We start from the raw sequence: 16,514 nt of genomic DNA on the forward strand, positions 1-16,514 counted from the left end.
ACGATCACGTGGCAGATTGGTGATGGAAGGTGGATCAGAAACCCAATTTGTTTCTCTTTTCACTCAGCTTCACTATGGTTCTGTCTGTATGTATCACAGATGTGAGTTGTGCCTGTCCTTCCCTGATGTTCCCTCAGAAGCAGACATTCTTCTGCTGACAGGTGGCAACATTCTTCTCCCCTTTGGCTGTGGGGAGTGCATTAAAGGATGGGGACAGTGGGACCCAAAAAGAGTGAGACCTGCCTCTAGTGACCGACTGTAGAGGGCCAGGGACTCCAGGTTAGACCATGGGTTAGAGTATGGGCCTTCCACCAGCACCTTCGTGAGAGAAGATCGCACGTGCGGTACATTTTTCAGTCAGATCACGTCCCTCTGAAATGCACCAAGGCTGTTTAAAAGAGCTTGTGGGTGAGCAGCTTGGTAGGAAACATGGAATCTCGGAGACGGTGGTTCTCACACTTACCCTGAGCCCCTAGAAGAAATGGTACTCTTAGCAGAACATGGTGAAATATTAATATATTAATGGTGAAATATTAATATATTAAAATACATAGTGTTGGGGGCTTCCCTGGTGGCGCAGTGGTTGAGTCCACCTGCTGATGCAGGGGACACGGGTTCGTGCCCCGGTCCGGGAAGATCCCACATGCCGCGGAGCGGCTGGGCCCGTGAGCGATGGCCGCTGGGCCTGCGCGTCCAGAGCCTGTGCTCCGCAACGGGAGAGGCCACAACAGTGAGAGGCCCGCGTACCACAAAAAAAAAAAAAAACATAGTGTTGTACTATACCAGATCTAACAGACTCTAGAATCACAGGCACCAACGTTTTAGAAAAAAATATTGGGAAAACTTTAAAATTGAGAAAATTTTATTTTATTTTATTTTTCTTTGAACCACAATAAGATGGCTATTACTCAATTTTCATGGCAGAACAACTTGATCCAGCTGGGGGAACACCAGCCCTGCTGAACCTGGTTTGAGAACCACTACAGTAAGTGAAGTATTCAGAAAGGACCTCCTATCCCGGGCTGGACAATAAACAGCAAGTCAGGGATCAGCTGGAAGGTTTTTTTTTTTTTTTTTTTTTGCGGTACGCGGGCCTCTCACTGCTGTGGCCTCTGCCGTTGCGGAGCACAGGCTCCGGACGCGCAGGCTCAGCGGCCATGGCTCACGGGCCCAGCCGCTCCGCGGCATGTGGGATCTTCCCGGACCGAGGCACGAACCCATGTCCCCTGCATCGGCAGGCGGACTCTCAACCACTGCGCCACCAGGGAAGCCCCAGCTGGAAGGTTTTAACCCTGACAAAGAGAAGAAAAAAAGAGAGAGAGGGAGGCAGCTGGCATAAGCTGTTTCTATTGCTCCAAGTCTAGCTTGATCTCAATGACTGTGGTTTTTCTCATACAGACCACAGTCACGGTCCCAGGTATTATCAACCTCTCATTTTTCAGAAAGAGGAAATTCCTAAGAGAAGAATGCATTAGATGTAAGTGCAACTTCTATATACCCATAAGTGTATCTGGACAATGCTTGAAACATCCTGGAACATAACTAATGGATGGGCTTGAGTCCCCTGAGCCTTCCCTGGGTCGTTCGGGAAACAGTTAAGCAACCCTTTGCTTACTCCCTTTTACAAGGTAAAGATTCCTTTTACGGTGCAAATAATCATTCCCTGACTTTTCTGTCTTAAAGATCAGATTTCTATGCATTTCATTTTTGGAAAGTAAGAAAATTGTGTAAAGACAACCCACATTTGTATATCCCCCTGTCCACTTCACCACTCCTAACATGGCTGCTGACACCGCCACTACCCCAGAGACTCTTGGCTTCCTCTAGGTCCCAGGTTGGAGGAGGCCTTGGCCACCACGAGTCCCAGAACCACTACCACCCATGGGAATGAAATGATTGACTCTAAACTCCAGATGGATACAAACTTCTTCATTCCTTAGCTCCCCATCTTTTTTTTTTTAATTAACCATTTTATTTTTTTTAATTTATTTTATTTTATTTTATTTTTGGTTGCACTGGGTCTTCGTTGCTGCACACAGGCTTTCTCTAGTTTCAGCGAGCGGGGGCTACTCTTTGTTGCAGTGCGCGGGCTCTAGGCACGCAGGATTCAGTAGTTGTGGCATGTGGGCTCAGTAGTTGTGGCTCAAGGGCTCTAGAGAGCAGGCTCAGTAGTTGTGGCACAGGGGTTTAGTTGCTCCGCAGCATGTGGGATCTTCCCGGACCAGGGCTCGAACCCGTGTCCCCTGCACTGGGAGGTGGATTCTTAACTACTGCGCCACCAGGGAAGCCCCTTAGCTCCCCATCATTCATTCATTCTTTCTTTCTTTCTTTGCACAAATATTTAGCAAGTGCCTACTAAGGCCAGGTACTGTTCTCTTCGTAGGTGCTGGGGATACAGTCGCAGCAGACTGGATCCCTATTCTCATGGAGCTTTCCTTCTAGTGGGAGGAGACAAAAAACAAATGAATACATGAGAAGATAGTTGATGGTGATAGGTGCGATGATGACAATTAGAAAAGGGGACAGATAGGAAGCAACTTCCTCTCTGAGGAAGTGATGTTTACATAGAGACCTGAATGACAAGAAATCAGCCATGCAAAATATATGAGTAAAGAGCATCCAGGCAGAGGGGACAACTAATGCAAAAGTCCTAAGGCAAAAGCAAGCTCACTGTGTTCAAGAAACAGCAAGCAAGTCAGGGAGGCTGAAGCCCAGTGTGTTGGAGGAAGAGCCTAAAGATGACATCAGGGAGGGAGCTATGCCCTAGCTGGTGCAGAAGCTCGTAAGCCAGGGTGAGGAGTTTGGATTTCATTCAAAGTGTAATGAGCACCTTTGGAAGATGTTATGCTTGGAAGCGGCATGATCTGATTTATGCTTTTAAGAGATCATGTTGGCTGCCGGATGGAGAATAAACCAAGGGATCAAGGGATGCAAGGGAAACCACTTAGGACGCTATTATAGTGGTTCAGGTGGAAAAGATCCGTGCCTTAGACAAGGATGGTCATAGTGGGCTACTGAGAAGTGGAAGGACTCAGAAAATGTTTTGGAGTTGGAGTACCCTAATGACCTGCCTCGGTTCCTTCTCCATGGTTTATCTGCAACAAATAATAATCCAAAACTGACAAATATGTATTGAGCAGCTACTACATGCCAGGCACTGTGCCTGGAAGTTACCATCCAGAGAAGACAAACCCACCTTCTCCTGTCCTACTGCCATAGCCAGCTCTGGGTTGGGGAAGCTACGGCCCATCCCTAACCCTGCCCCATTTTCAGGGCCATAGGCACATCCCTCACCCCACCCCTGCACTCTACTCCAATGCTAAGCTGGAGTTGATGGTGGGGGGGTGGTGTTTACAGTTGGGCAATTGATGCCATAAAAAAAGAGTCCAAAGTCCTCCCAAGATCTCAGAGCAAAGACTAGGAGAGCCCAAAGCTCCAACAGTGGGGAGAGGATGCAGCCAGGGCCATGAAGACGAGAGAAACCTGTTGGTGCCCACACCACTGCTCATCATTCTCAGAGTTCCCAGAGCCCAACCTACCAGAGCCGCCATCAAGCCAGACTTCTCAGTCTTCTCTACCACCCGGTTCTGCTGCCCCAATACCCTCAGTCTCCCTTAGATTTCTGAGTCTCTTGTGCCCTCTGGTGTCATGTTCCTGATACTGCAGCCCATAGTTAATCTCCCCGGCTTGTCGCTTTACAATCTACAACCCAAGCTGGGGGCGGGGCAGGGGCCAGTATGGGAAATTTAAAAATTCTGGGAAGGGCTGGGAATGTCATTGCATTAAGGCAAAGGGCCACGTCAGTTTCTGAGACTCAGAGACATGAGGAGCCCTCCATCTATTGCCAGATTCATCTTTTGTTTATGAGTTGAACACACTAGTTTTGAACATCTACTGTGTGCTTATCCAGCCACCAAGATGTGCAGAGTTGACCGAAGCTCAGATGATCAGGCACTCCCACCAAGGGCTGTGAGTCTGGAGCTGGTGATGTGAAGAAGCGAGAGCACTCGAGAATTCATTCTTCTGTCAGTGGCAGTGCAGCCAGTGACAGTGGCAGGACCCCCCGAACCGGACTCTTCCATGGCTCCTACTGCCTAATTTCCCTTTGTTCCCGCCTGTTTTTTAAGCCTGGTACTCTGGCCTTTCCATCAATTCTATGAGCAAGTAATTCCCTACCCTCCCAATAAATGTCTCTTCTGTTCACAGTAGTTGGAGTCTGTTTCTGCTTTTGCAACCAAGAAGATGACAGGTACACTGGACAATTGATCAAGCGTCTCTCAGACTTAGTTTCCTCCTTGGTAAAAAGGGATGATAATGAAATTCATATGCAAGGCTGTTTTACTAAATAAGTTTATTAGTTATCTATTGCTGCAAAACAAACTACTACACATTTAACATCTTAAACAGCACATGTTTACTATTTCATAGTTTCTGTAGATCAGAACTCTGGGCGTGGCTTAGCTGTGTCTCATCTGAGGCTTGAATGAAGAAGACTCTAATTCCAAGTTCAGGTGGTTATTGACAGAACTCAGTTCCTGCAGGTTGTTGGACTGAAGGTCTCAGCTCCTTACCACATGGATCTCTCCAACATGGCAGCTTACTTCATCAAAGCCTGAGGAAGAGAGTCTGCTAGCAAGATGCAAGTCACAGGCTCCAGTAGCCTAATCACAGAAGGGCCATCTCATTACTTTTACTGTGTTCTATGAACTAGAAGCAAGTCATTAGGTCAGCCCATATGCCAGAGGAGTGGATTACCCAAGGGCATGAATACCAGAAGACGGAGATCATTTGGGGTCAGCTTGGAGTTGGCCTGCCATAATGAGATAGCTGTTAGGTATAATTCCAGTCCTTTTTCAGAATCCCACTTCCTTATTTTTTTTGCGGGGGGTGGGGGGGCAGTGGGTCGCACTACACGACTTGTGGGATCTTAGTTCCCCGACCAGGTATTGAACCCAGGCCCACGGCAGTGAAAGTGCAGAGTCCTAACCACTGGACCGCCAGGGAAGTCCCAGAATCCCACTTCCTTCTTGAGGGCTTTTCAAGTCCCTCCTCAACCCAAGCTCTTCAAAATCAACCTTCCTTACAAATGAGGAAGCTTGATATACTGCGTATTACATGGAATAGTTTTAGTTGTTTTGGGAGGATAATGTTATTTTGGTGTTATAAAATAAGAAAATGTTCTTTTTGACAAATACTACTGAAATTTTTAGTGGTAGAATATCATTATGCCCACACTTTTCTTTAAAATAATCTAGAGTAGTAAGGAGAGAGTCATAGGCCATTCTCCCATTTTTTCCCAAAATCCCTGTCTAAGTAGTTACTATGGAAAAAGTTGCCTTTGCTCTTGCCAAAAACGGTCCAGGAAGTCAGCTTTATATTAGGTTGGTCAAAAATCTCATTCGGGTTTTTCCGTAACATCATATGGAAAACTCCGAATGAACTTTTTGGCCAATACAATATATGTGTATAAGAGGTAAGACGGACTAAAAGGAACAATGTTTAATAAATATCAAACTTCCTCATCTCATAAGCCTCCGGGGGCTCCCATTTTCGGGCTGTAAATATATGTACATAGATATATACAAATTCATTCAAATTCTTCTATCAACCCTGAACAGAAGGATGTGGGGTAGAGGTGGTTGTCATTGACTTATAGATATTGTCATCAATAAAAAAAAAAAAGGTGGTGTTTATCATATGGCATTTCCCCTTCTGTATTGTGCTTGATCCTTCAGATCAGATCAAGATCAAAAGAAACGATCCCAGAGAAAGCCCAGGACGGAGAACCAACTCCCAGGAATCAGTTATTGCTCGGCTCATTGCCAGCACCGTCATACACATGGCGGGGGCAGATACTCAAGACAGGGATTCTCTTCTAACTTGGTTTTGACCCAGGTGAATCTCAGCCCTTAGTTTCGGACTTGGGCTTAAGGGAAGGGACGGGAGAAAGTCACTTCAGTCACTGCTGGCTTGGCTCCGGCTGGCTCCAAGGCTCCGCAGCAGAGAGCAGGAAGCACCGAGTCTCTGCCCAGTCTTGGCCCCAGGAAAAATGATGACCAATCATGGCCCTTCCTTTTTGGGCCTCTTCTCTTTGGTCTCCTCACTCTTCCCTCCAGCTCTCCTCATTCCTCTCCTCCTCTCTAAGGTAACATCCTCCTTGATTAAGAAAAATGCCATGAACGCCACCTTAACCAGGTGACCACCAAAAATGGGACAAACTGACATCACTCGTCCCCCACGGGATGCACTAAGGACACTATGTCACCTGTCGTATTCCTACCAAAAATGTTTAAACTGAATCTGATCCCAAGGAGACAAATTGAGGTATATTTCTAAAACAATTGGCCTGTACTGTTCAAAAATATCAATGTTATGCCAGAAAAAAAAAAGTGCAGCCGAGAAAATGTTACAGTTTTAAGGAAACTAGAGAGACATAACTAAATGTAATGCATGATGCTTGATTGGATCCCAGGGGTTTTGGGGTTTTTTGTTTGCTTGTTTGTTTTTAAAATTTTCTTTCTTTATTTTATTTTTGGTTGTGTTGGGTCTTTGTTGCTGCAAGCGAGCTTTCTCTGGTTGCATCGAGAGGGGGCCACTGTTCGTTGCGGTGCACAGGCTTCCCATCGTGGTGGCTTCTCTTGCTGCGGAGTAGAGGCTCTAGGCACGCTGGCTTCAGTAGTTGTGGCACGCGGGCTCAGTAGTTGTGGCCCACCGGCTCTAGAGCACAGGCTCAGTAGTCGTGGCGCACGGGCTTAGTTGCTCCGCAGCATGTGGGATCTTCCTGGATCAGGGATCAAACCTGTGTTCCCTGCAGTAGCAGGCGATTCTTAACCACTGCGCCACCAGGGAAGTCTGTTTGTTTGTTTGTTTTAGTCATGAGGACATTGTTGGGACAATTAGGGAAATTTTCAACAGACTATATATTAGATAATATTGTAACAATGTTAAATTTCCTGAGTGTGACAACGTTTTGCGGTTATGTAGAAATGTCTCTGTTCTTGGTAAATACGTGATGAATTATTTAGGAATGAAGTTGCTGTCTGCAACTAAGTCAAATGGTTCAGCAAAAACACATGCTACATGACAAATGTGGGGAAACTGTAACAACCACTGAATCTAGGTGAAAGGTATATACAGTCGTATTATTCTTGCAATTTTTTTTTAACTGTTTTTGTTTTAATTTATTTATTTATTTTTGGCTGTGTTGGGTCTTCGTTTCTGTGCGTGGGCTTTCTCTAGTTGCGGTGAGCGGGGGCCACTCTTCATCGCGGTGCGCAGGCCTCTCACTGTCGCGGCCTCTCTTGTTGCGGAGCACAGGCTCCAGACGCGCAGGCTCAGCAGTTGTGGCTCACGGGCCTAGTTGCTCCATGGCATGTGGGATCTTCCCAGACCAGGGCTTGAACCCGTGTCCCCTGCATTGGCAGGCAGACCCTCAACCACTGCACCACCAGGGAAGCTCTATTCTTGCAATTTTAAACCTACAGAAAGGTTTAAAATTTTTCAAGATAAACATTTAGGGAAATGCCAATTCAGGAAAATACTCCAAATGAGGAAAGTGGCAATATACCATGATTCCCCTAAGTTTCACATTTCCCCCCGGGGGTTAACAGTGACTGTTTACTCAACAGGCATGCTGAGTGCCAGCAAAACAGGGCGCTGAAAAATATTTATTTATTTGACATTTGACATTTTTCCCCTAAACATCAAATTTGTCATGGAAATGTTCAGAGTTTTGTTAAACTTCTTAAATTTTTTTGCAGTTGAATTGTTTCTGGATTGAATTGTTTTTCACTGCACAGCGATCATCATAATCTTTTTCATGCTTAGGGCATCCTCAGTGTGTCCTCACTCCCACCAATGCAAACAGGCTGGGCGCTGGGAGGCAGGGAAACCCGGAAGGCATAAGAGGGGATTGCAAAATCATTTAAAAAAAAAAAAAAAAAAACCCGTCTGAAATTGGGTAGCAGTTATCTGGGAGCAAGATCCACAAAGGGCCCAAGCCTCAGGGTCCAAAGAAAAAGCCAGCAGTAGTGAGAATGGGAACTTTCTACTTCAGTCTCTCCTGGAGTGTTTTACAGTTCATGCATTTTCAATGTTTGTTTTCTTTTTGTTCTTCCCTAATATTCGGTAAAGTTTTTTGTTTGCTTAAAACAAATGTGACACATGAAAAGCTGTTCGACATCACTAATTATTAGAGAAATGCAAATCAAAACTACAATGAGGTATCACCTCACACCAGTTAGAATGGGCATCATCAGAAAATCTACAAACAACAAATGCTGGAGAGGGTGTGGAGAAAAGGGAACCCTTTTGCACTGTTGGTGGGAATGTACATTGATACAGCCACTATGGAGAACAGTATGGAGGTTCCTTAAAAAACTAAAACTGGAATTACCATATGACCCAGCAATCCCACTACTGGGCATATACCCAGAGAAAACCATAATTCAAAAAGACACATGCACTCCAATGTTCACTGCAACACTATTTACAATAGCCAGGTCATGGAAGCAACTTAAATGCCCATCGACAGATGAATGGATAAGGAAGATGTGGTACATTTATACAATGGAATATTACTCAGCCATAAAAAGGAACAAAATTGGGTCAATTGTAGAGACATGGATGGATCTAGAGACTGTCATACAGAATGAAGTAAGTCAGAAAGAGAAAAACAAATATAGTATATTAATGCATATATGTGGAACCTAGAAAAATGGTACAGATGAACAGGTTTGCTGGGCAGAAATAGAGACACAGATGTAGAGAACAAACGTATGGACACCAAGGGGAGAAAGTGGGGGGGGGGGGGGGGGGGGGGGGGGGGGGGGTGGTGGTGGGATGAACTGGGTGATTGACATTGACATGTATACACTAATATGTATAAAATAGATAACTAAAAACAACCTGCTGTATAAAAAATAAATAAAATTCAAAAAAAGTTTTAATTCTGGATGATAGGGATATAGATATTTATTGTTTTATCCTTTGTGTTTTTCTGTATTTTAAACAGTTCTAGAAATGTAAATAAAAGTAAAATACAAACATCCAAGCAAAAAACAAACGTGAGCCTCTGTCAACCATGTCGAGAAGAACCGGAACAAGGATTTTTGCTGGGGCAGGGCTCTCAGGGGAAAGGATAGCCTTCCAGAGCTGCCCCCTTAACTAAGTGTGTTTGAAGAAAAGCTATTTGCCCCCTACCCTCTTCCTTTCTTGCCTTCACTCCTCCTGCCCTTCCCCTTCCCTGTCCCATCATCTTTTTTCCTTCCCAGTACGGTGTAATGAACAGATCCAGCTGCGAAGTCAGGAGGGCCTGGATTCCAATCAGAATGTGACATGGACAAACCTCAAAACATATTCAGCAAATATTCATTAATGCCTACTAGGTAGCAGGCACAATTCTAGGTACTGGGATACAATGGTAAGTAAAAAAGACAGACAAGGTTCCTGCCCTCATGCAACTTGCATTCGAGTCCAGGGAGGCAGATAATAAACAAACAGGCAAATGAATAAGAAAATTATATATCATGAAAAGTATACTGCAGAATCTAGCTACATATTGTATGAATGTACCATAAGACATTCTGGGGAAAAAAACTATGGAGACAGTAAAAAGATCAGTGGTTGCCAAGGGCTGCAGGGGAGAGAAGAATGAATAGGCAGAGCACAGAGCGTTTTAAGGGCAGTGAAACTATTCTAGCAGGATGCTGTAATGGTAGGTATATGCCATTATACATTTGTCAAAACCCATAGAATTGTTGTACATAGAATGGGTTCAATTGTTGTACATAGAATGTACAACACTCAGAGTGAACCCTAATGTAAGCTATGGACTTCCAGGAACAATGATGTGTCAAAATCAGACTCTATTGATTGTAACAAATGTACTACTCTGGTGGGGGATGTTACTGGGGGAGGCTGTGCATGCGTAGGGCCAGCATGTATATGGGAAATCTACCTTCCACTCAGTTTTGCTGTGAACTTAAAACTGCTCTAAAAATAGTCTGTTTTTTTAAGTGTGTTGTAGGAAATTAACATGTAATCAAAGGTAACTGGAGGGACGTACTTTAGATAGGATGAAAAAGGAAGCTCTCTCTGAGGCTGTTTTCTCATCCATAAAATGGAGGTAGAAGTATTTGCCTTCGTATATATATGTGAAAGTGCCCCTTAAATTACTATATATCTTCCCATCTATAACATATTGGTAGGCAGCACTGAAACGGCTCCCAATGATCCCTACTTTTTGGTATTCAAGTCCTTGTGTGTGAGCTGGATCTAGTGACTTGCTTTTAAGGAATAAATTGCAGCAAGAATGATGAAAAGTCACTCCCAAAATTAGGTTACAAAAGAAAATGCGGCTTCTATTCTCTCTCTCTCTCTCTCTCTCTCTCTCTCTCTTTCTCTCTCAGAAGCTGCCATGTTGTGTGTAGCCCTATGTAGAGGTCCACGTGACAAGGAACTGATGTATCCAGCCACCAGCCAGCAAGAACCTAAGGTGAGGTCTTACAGGATACAATACCAGATGCAATGTGTGATCCTTGATTGGATACTGATTAGACCACATCAGCTGTAGAAGACATTTTGGGTCCAGCTGGGGAGATTTGAACATTGACTGGGATGAGAAAAAAAGAAAGTTGATGAGGGGGGCTTCCCTGGTGGAGCAGTGGTTAAGAATCGCCTGCCAATGCAGGGGACACGGGTTCGTAGCCCTGGTCCAGGAAGATCCCACATGCCCCAGAGCAACTAAGCCCATGCGCCACAACTACTGAGCCTGTGCTCTAGAGCCCACGAGCCACAACTACTGAAGCCCACGCGCCTAGAGCCCGTGCTCCACAACAAGAGAAACCACCGCAATGAGAAGCCCGCGCACTGCAACGAAGAGCAGCCCCCCCTCACCGCAACTAGAGAAAGCCCGCGTGCAGCAACGAAGACCCAATGCAGCCAAAAATTAATTAATTAATATTTTTTAAAAAGAGCATTGGGCTTCCCTGGTGGCACAGTGGTTGAGAGTCCGCCTGCCAATACAGGGGACGTGGGTTCGTGCCCCAGTCCTGGAGGATCCCACATGCCGCGGAGCGGCTGGGCCCGTGAGCCATGGCCGCTGAGCCTGCACGTCCGGAGCCTGTGCTCTGCAATGGGAGAGGCCACAACAGTGAGAGGCCCGCGTACCGCTAAAAAAAAAAAAAAAAAAGGAGCACTCATTTGTGTGTATGTGTGGGTGTGCATTAAAAAAAAAGATACAGACTACCCAATAACTCAGCAATTCCATCTCTTGGTATATATATCCAAGAGAAATGTGTTCATATGTCTACCAAAAGACACATGTTCAGGAATGTTCATAGTAATTTTATTCATTATAGACAAAATTGGAAACATCCTAAGTGTTCATCAACAGGAGAATGGATAAATAAATTATGGTATACTCTAACAGTGGAATACCACACAGCAATTTTTTTTTAAATAAAAGAGCAAAATGCTGATAAATGCCACAAAGATGAATCTTAAAAATGTAATATTGTGGGAAAGCTGCCAGATACAAGAGAGTACACACTGTACGATCCTTTTTATATGAGGTTCAAAAACAGGCAAATGTAATCTACAGTGATAAGAGCCTCAACAGCCATCACTACAAGAGGCTGGATACTGACCGTGAAGGGGCATAAGGAAAACTTCTGAGTGAGGGTTGTCATAGACCTTAACTTGGATGTGATTACACAGATATCGACATATAGATATATGTGCCCCCAAGTTACGGAACTGTACATTTAACATATGTGCACTTTATACAATTGAGTTATATCTCAATTTTTAAAAAAATTTTTTTAAGAAAAAAGATATCCAGAAGAATTACACCAAAAGCGGTAATGGCAGTAATGTCTGGGTGGTGAGAATACTAATATGTTTTGATTTGTTTTGTCTTGTTGCTTGTCTGTATTTTCTAATTTTCTCCAATACATGACCACTGCTTCTGTAATAATAAAAAGTTATTTTTAAACTACATTCCAAATACTCAATAATATCATTTATGCTGCTTCAGGGGAAAGTCAAGAAATGTACTTGCTGTGTTATTCCTGAAGGATACAGGGGTGTGGCCAAGCATAAGACAGAGGAATGAAGTACTAATCGCTGTGGCATCCGGGTGTGGAGGACTTTTCAGGGGAAGTCCCCTGTGCTGAGCACGGGGTGAAAGGTCAGGGTGGACCAGAGTATCCGGCCCACACGGTAGAATGGAAAGAACCCAGGAGAGAGAATCTGAAGATCTGGGTCTGAAACCAGATGCAGCCACTGATTGTGGCCTTTGAAAAGTCATTTAGCTGCAGAAGTGGAAGGACTATGGGTTAGCCACAGGGCACGGACTCCGGACAGGTTCTCTCCACTGTGTGCTGCTTCCCTGTTTATAATAACAACTAACTTTTACATAGGAATTTACGTTTTATGAAACACAAATATTCCTGTTGAATTCTCACAGAACCTCTTGAGCAAGCACTGTTCTTCCCCCCCCCCTTTTTTTTTTTTTTTTTTGCGGTACGCGGGCCTCTCACCGCTGTGGCCTCTCCCGTTGCGGAGCACAGGCTCCGGACGCGCAGGCTCAGCGGCCATGGCTCATGGGCCCAGCCGCTCCGCGGCATGTGGGATCTTCCCGGACCGGGGCACGAACCCACGTCCCCTGCATCGGCAGGCGGACTCCAACCACTGCGCCACCAGGGAAGCCCCTTTCCCCTTTTTAAAGGTAAGAAAACTGTTTGTAAGTGACTTGCCTGAACTAGTGAGTGATAGAATTAGGACTTGCCTGACGGTTTTTGGACTCCGAATCCTGCATTCTTTCCACCAATGGCTTACCTAGGCCCCTGACACTTAACTATACCCACCCCTCACCCTTCCCATCTGCTGACACCCGCTTCCAGCAGCTCTGTGGTTCTCGTGCATTCTTGGCAGGGCCTTATTTCCCAGGGACGGACAGAGGGCTCTACACAGAGCTCCCCTGAATGACCTAGTGCTGACTCAAAGAAGGACCCAGACTCCTTTCGGCTCTGTGTTACTCCAGAGGCATGTAGGAGTTCACAACTGCAACGCTGGGCAGCTCCTCCAGTCAAGGGTCTTCCAGGCTCATTTCCCAACCTGGCTCCAGGGTGGCCGCCAGCCCCCTCTGCCCTCCTGATCCATGATGAGGGGCCACAACTCTTCACCAGTCCTCTTCCCTCTTCCCTAGGAGGCTTGTCCCCAAGGCCTGAGTCAGCGCTTCCCCATCCCTATCCAGTTCCAGCCTCTGCTTAATACCTCCAGTTCCTAAGGCCTCTCCCTTCCCAGGTGCCCAGACCTCATCCCCCGCACAGCTGGTGAAGGAGCAGTGAGAAGCAGAATAAGAGGCAATGGTGAGCCCAAGGGGCAGCCGCCCCAAGCAGCTAGCACAACGTTCCCTTCAATAATTCATTCCCGGGGAGGCTGCGGGCACCATGCCCTCATTCTGAGCTGGAGATGGCTACCACAGCTCAGATCCTTAAAATGACAGTGGTGGGAATCAGGAGGGCTGGAAGGCCAGGGCAAGCAAGCAGAAGGGTACCCAGTCTCCAGCCCCACCACAGGCACCTCTCGCCCTACTTCTTGTTAGAGAGGGGCCAGATCCAAACAGAGGTCAGGGATCCCGTGATAGATAAAGGAGCCTAGAAACTGCAGCGAGCCAGAGGGGCAGAGAGGAAGGACACAAACTCAGGGCCTCATCCCGCTCACTCCAGCTATACATCAGGGTCAGCCTTATCCCCATTGCTCTGAGCCTTCTTGAAGCCACACTCAGCCTCTTGTCAGCAGCGCCACCTTCCTAAAGGAGGCACAAGTCTCCTCTGTCCGAGCTTTTGGAAGCCCTGGGATGCTTCCACTGCCCCCACTTGGGGAACTCTGCCCCCACTTAGGCCTCAGTAATCCAACTCTCAGCACCCCTCCCGGGGATTCCCCACCCCCATCCCATCTCTTTTCAACCCCAACTTCCCTGCCTCTGATGTTTACAAAGCCTGTGAATATATGGGAGTGGAGGAAGGACTTGAACTGGCCCCTTGGGCCGTGCCGTGATTCAGGGTCCTAAAGTGTTAAGAGTTTGGCAAGAGCAAAGGAGAGAAGGAGGCAAAGTCGAGGCCAGCCCCCCTTCCCAAGGCCACCCTGGGGATCCTGCCTCTCGTACCCCTTCCTCCACCTGGGGCAGCCCTAGAGTACTGCTCCTGTCCCAGCCTTGTTCCTCTGTCCAGTGTATTTTGTGGAACTGGAATCACCAATCACATGCAATGGAAACTGAGATCTAAGACTAAAATAAACATATGTCAAGCACCTACTGTGTGCCAGGCTGAACCGGACTCCGGGCAGAAAGAGAACGAGAACTAAGCATCTCAGCCCTCTCGCCTTCCCTCCTTCCCAGGTATGAAAAGGAACCCCAAAATCCACAGAGCAGTCACACCACTTGCCCCAGAGCAGGCAGGAGTTGGGCCTTGGAGCCACAGCCGAGAGCCCAGTCCCTCTAGAGAGGCCTGGTGTGGGAAGGAAGCTGCAGTCTTGCTGGGCACTGTCAGCAATAAACTCTTCAGACTTATTTATAGCAAATGCTGCATCAGGGGATGGAGCCTGAAAGTGCCTAGAAGCATCAAATATCACCATGGGCCCAGAGGCAGAGCCCAGAAAAAGAAGACAGAGATTGCAGCAGGAGGGATTGAGGTTTGATGTTAGAGGAACTTCCCCAGAGTAATATCTGGAGTTGGCAATGGGGATTCCATGTGGAAACGACTTCCACAGAGCTTCCTCAGAAGCTCACGGTAGAGTAGGTACAAAGGGATGGACATGGTGATCTTTGTTCTCTGTCCTTTGTGGTACACAGGTTTTCAAATGCTGGGGCCACTGAGTACAGCTGTGCGAGTTGTGCCTTGCTGACAAGGCAAGTGGGGATTGAAATCCAACTCCAGATCAGTAGGGCAACCACCTATGCAGAGTTGCATCTGCACAAAGCCTAGTCAAAAGGGCTAGCAGAGGCCCCGTCAAATATCCTGAGGTCCTGACAACTTAGGAGGTTAGAGAAGAGGGGGAGCTGACCCTAGGGAGAAGGGATGAAGGCTGCCTGGGAAGCCCTGGGGGCCTGCAGCTGAAGGGGCCAAGCTAAGGTATGGCTCACAGGAGTGCCTCCAGGCTAGAGGCCCCTCTGAACAGAGTGCCAGATACTGTGAGGTCAGGGCCAGAAGTGGGGGTACTGAGGGAGGTAAAGTGGGGAGGAAGACTGTGTGGGTCCTGGACAGGGCCCAGAGAGGGATACTCCTGCCAGTCATCTCACATGGAAGGGGCTGGGAGAGGACTGTTCTGGGGACACGGGGGCTGGGCTCCCGGCTCTAGCTCTGAGGTTCCTACCTTCTCTCAGTGGCAGAAGAGAGAGGGCTGTGTGCTCCAGCAGCTGGAATGGAAATGAGAAAAAGTGAAGGGTGCAGAGCTGCCCCTATGCACTTGGATTCCCTCTGATAGGATCAGAGAGAAGTCACTGATATTTCTATTTTAAAGTAAGCGGTGGAGGGCGATGGTGTTCTAGGCTGTAAGTTCTTGCAGAGGAGGGAGGGAGGGGGAAGCCAGGGACAATTGCTTGCCTTGGCCAGCACCTCCCTCCCCCACTTCTCCTATGGAAACTTAAGCTGCCCCAAGGCCCAGAGGAGCTAGTCCATTAGCTGTGGTCAGCGGGGGTGTAGGGAGGGGCCTCTCTCCCTCGGGGTCTTATTGCCAAATGACAGGCAAAGCTTCTGCTCCCTCTATTAGAGCCAAAACAAAACAAAACAAAAACCCTCCACGCACATTTTAAAAACACACACACAACCTCTTTATCTCCTCTGAATAGATGAAGCTGAGTAACTTGGGGGTAGGTGGGCGGTAGGGGATCCATGGACTAGACCAGAGAGGGAGAGGAGGAGATGCCCTCCCAAAGAACTTTTCGGGTTAACCCTGAGGAGGAGCTGGGGGTGGAAAGCGGAGAATTGATTCTCCCCCAATGTACCTCCCTCTGGAATAGGGGCAAGGGCAGGGTCAGCTGAACAGAGAGGGAGGAAAGTCTTCCAAAGATCCCCAGAGGGTGGAAGGATGGGGGGGAGGGTCGGAAACCCCCAGGGGAAAGGACTTAAAAGAAGAGCCAAGGAGGAGAGTGGAACGCCCTCGATCTGAAAGGGAAGAGTTCTAATTGATGCCGAGAGAGACGTTGAGGACCCCGGGTCACTCCGCTTCAGGATGAATCTGTCTCCGCAGCGGAGTCGGCCGCCGCCTCCCTCCAGCCGCCGTTTTTGGTGTGGAGGAGTGTCCAGCCTGGGGGTATTGGGGGTTTGGAGGGACCAATGAGAAGCTGATCCGCTCACAAGGGTGCAGGGAGAGAGCTGGCTGGGGCTACACCCCTGCTCCCCCTTTCCCCCGCCAGAACTTGGGCTTGTCCTATTTGATGTGCCCGCCGAACGGGGCGGGAGGGGGTACCGGTCCCGCGACTCCGTACTCCCTGCTACCCAGGCCCGGCC

This window comes from Aethalodelphis obliquidens, unplaced genomic scaffold (assembly GCF_003676395.1).
Source record: "Aethalodelphis obliquidens isolate GAN/ISIS:26980383/991018 unplaced genomic scaffold, ASM367639v1 scaffold8, whole genome shotgun sequence".
In the NCBI taxonomy this organism is placed as follows: domain Eukaryota; kingdom Metazoa; phylum Chordata; class Mammalia; order Artiodactyla; family Delphinidae; genus Aethalodelphis; species Aethalodelphis obliquidens.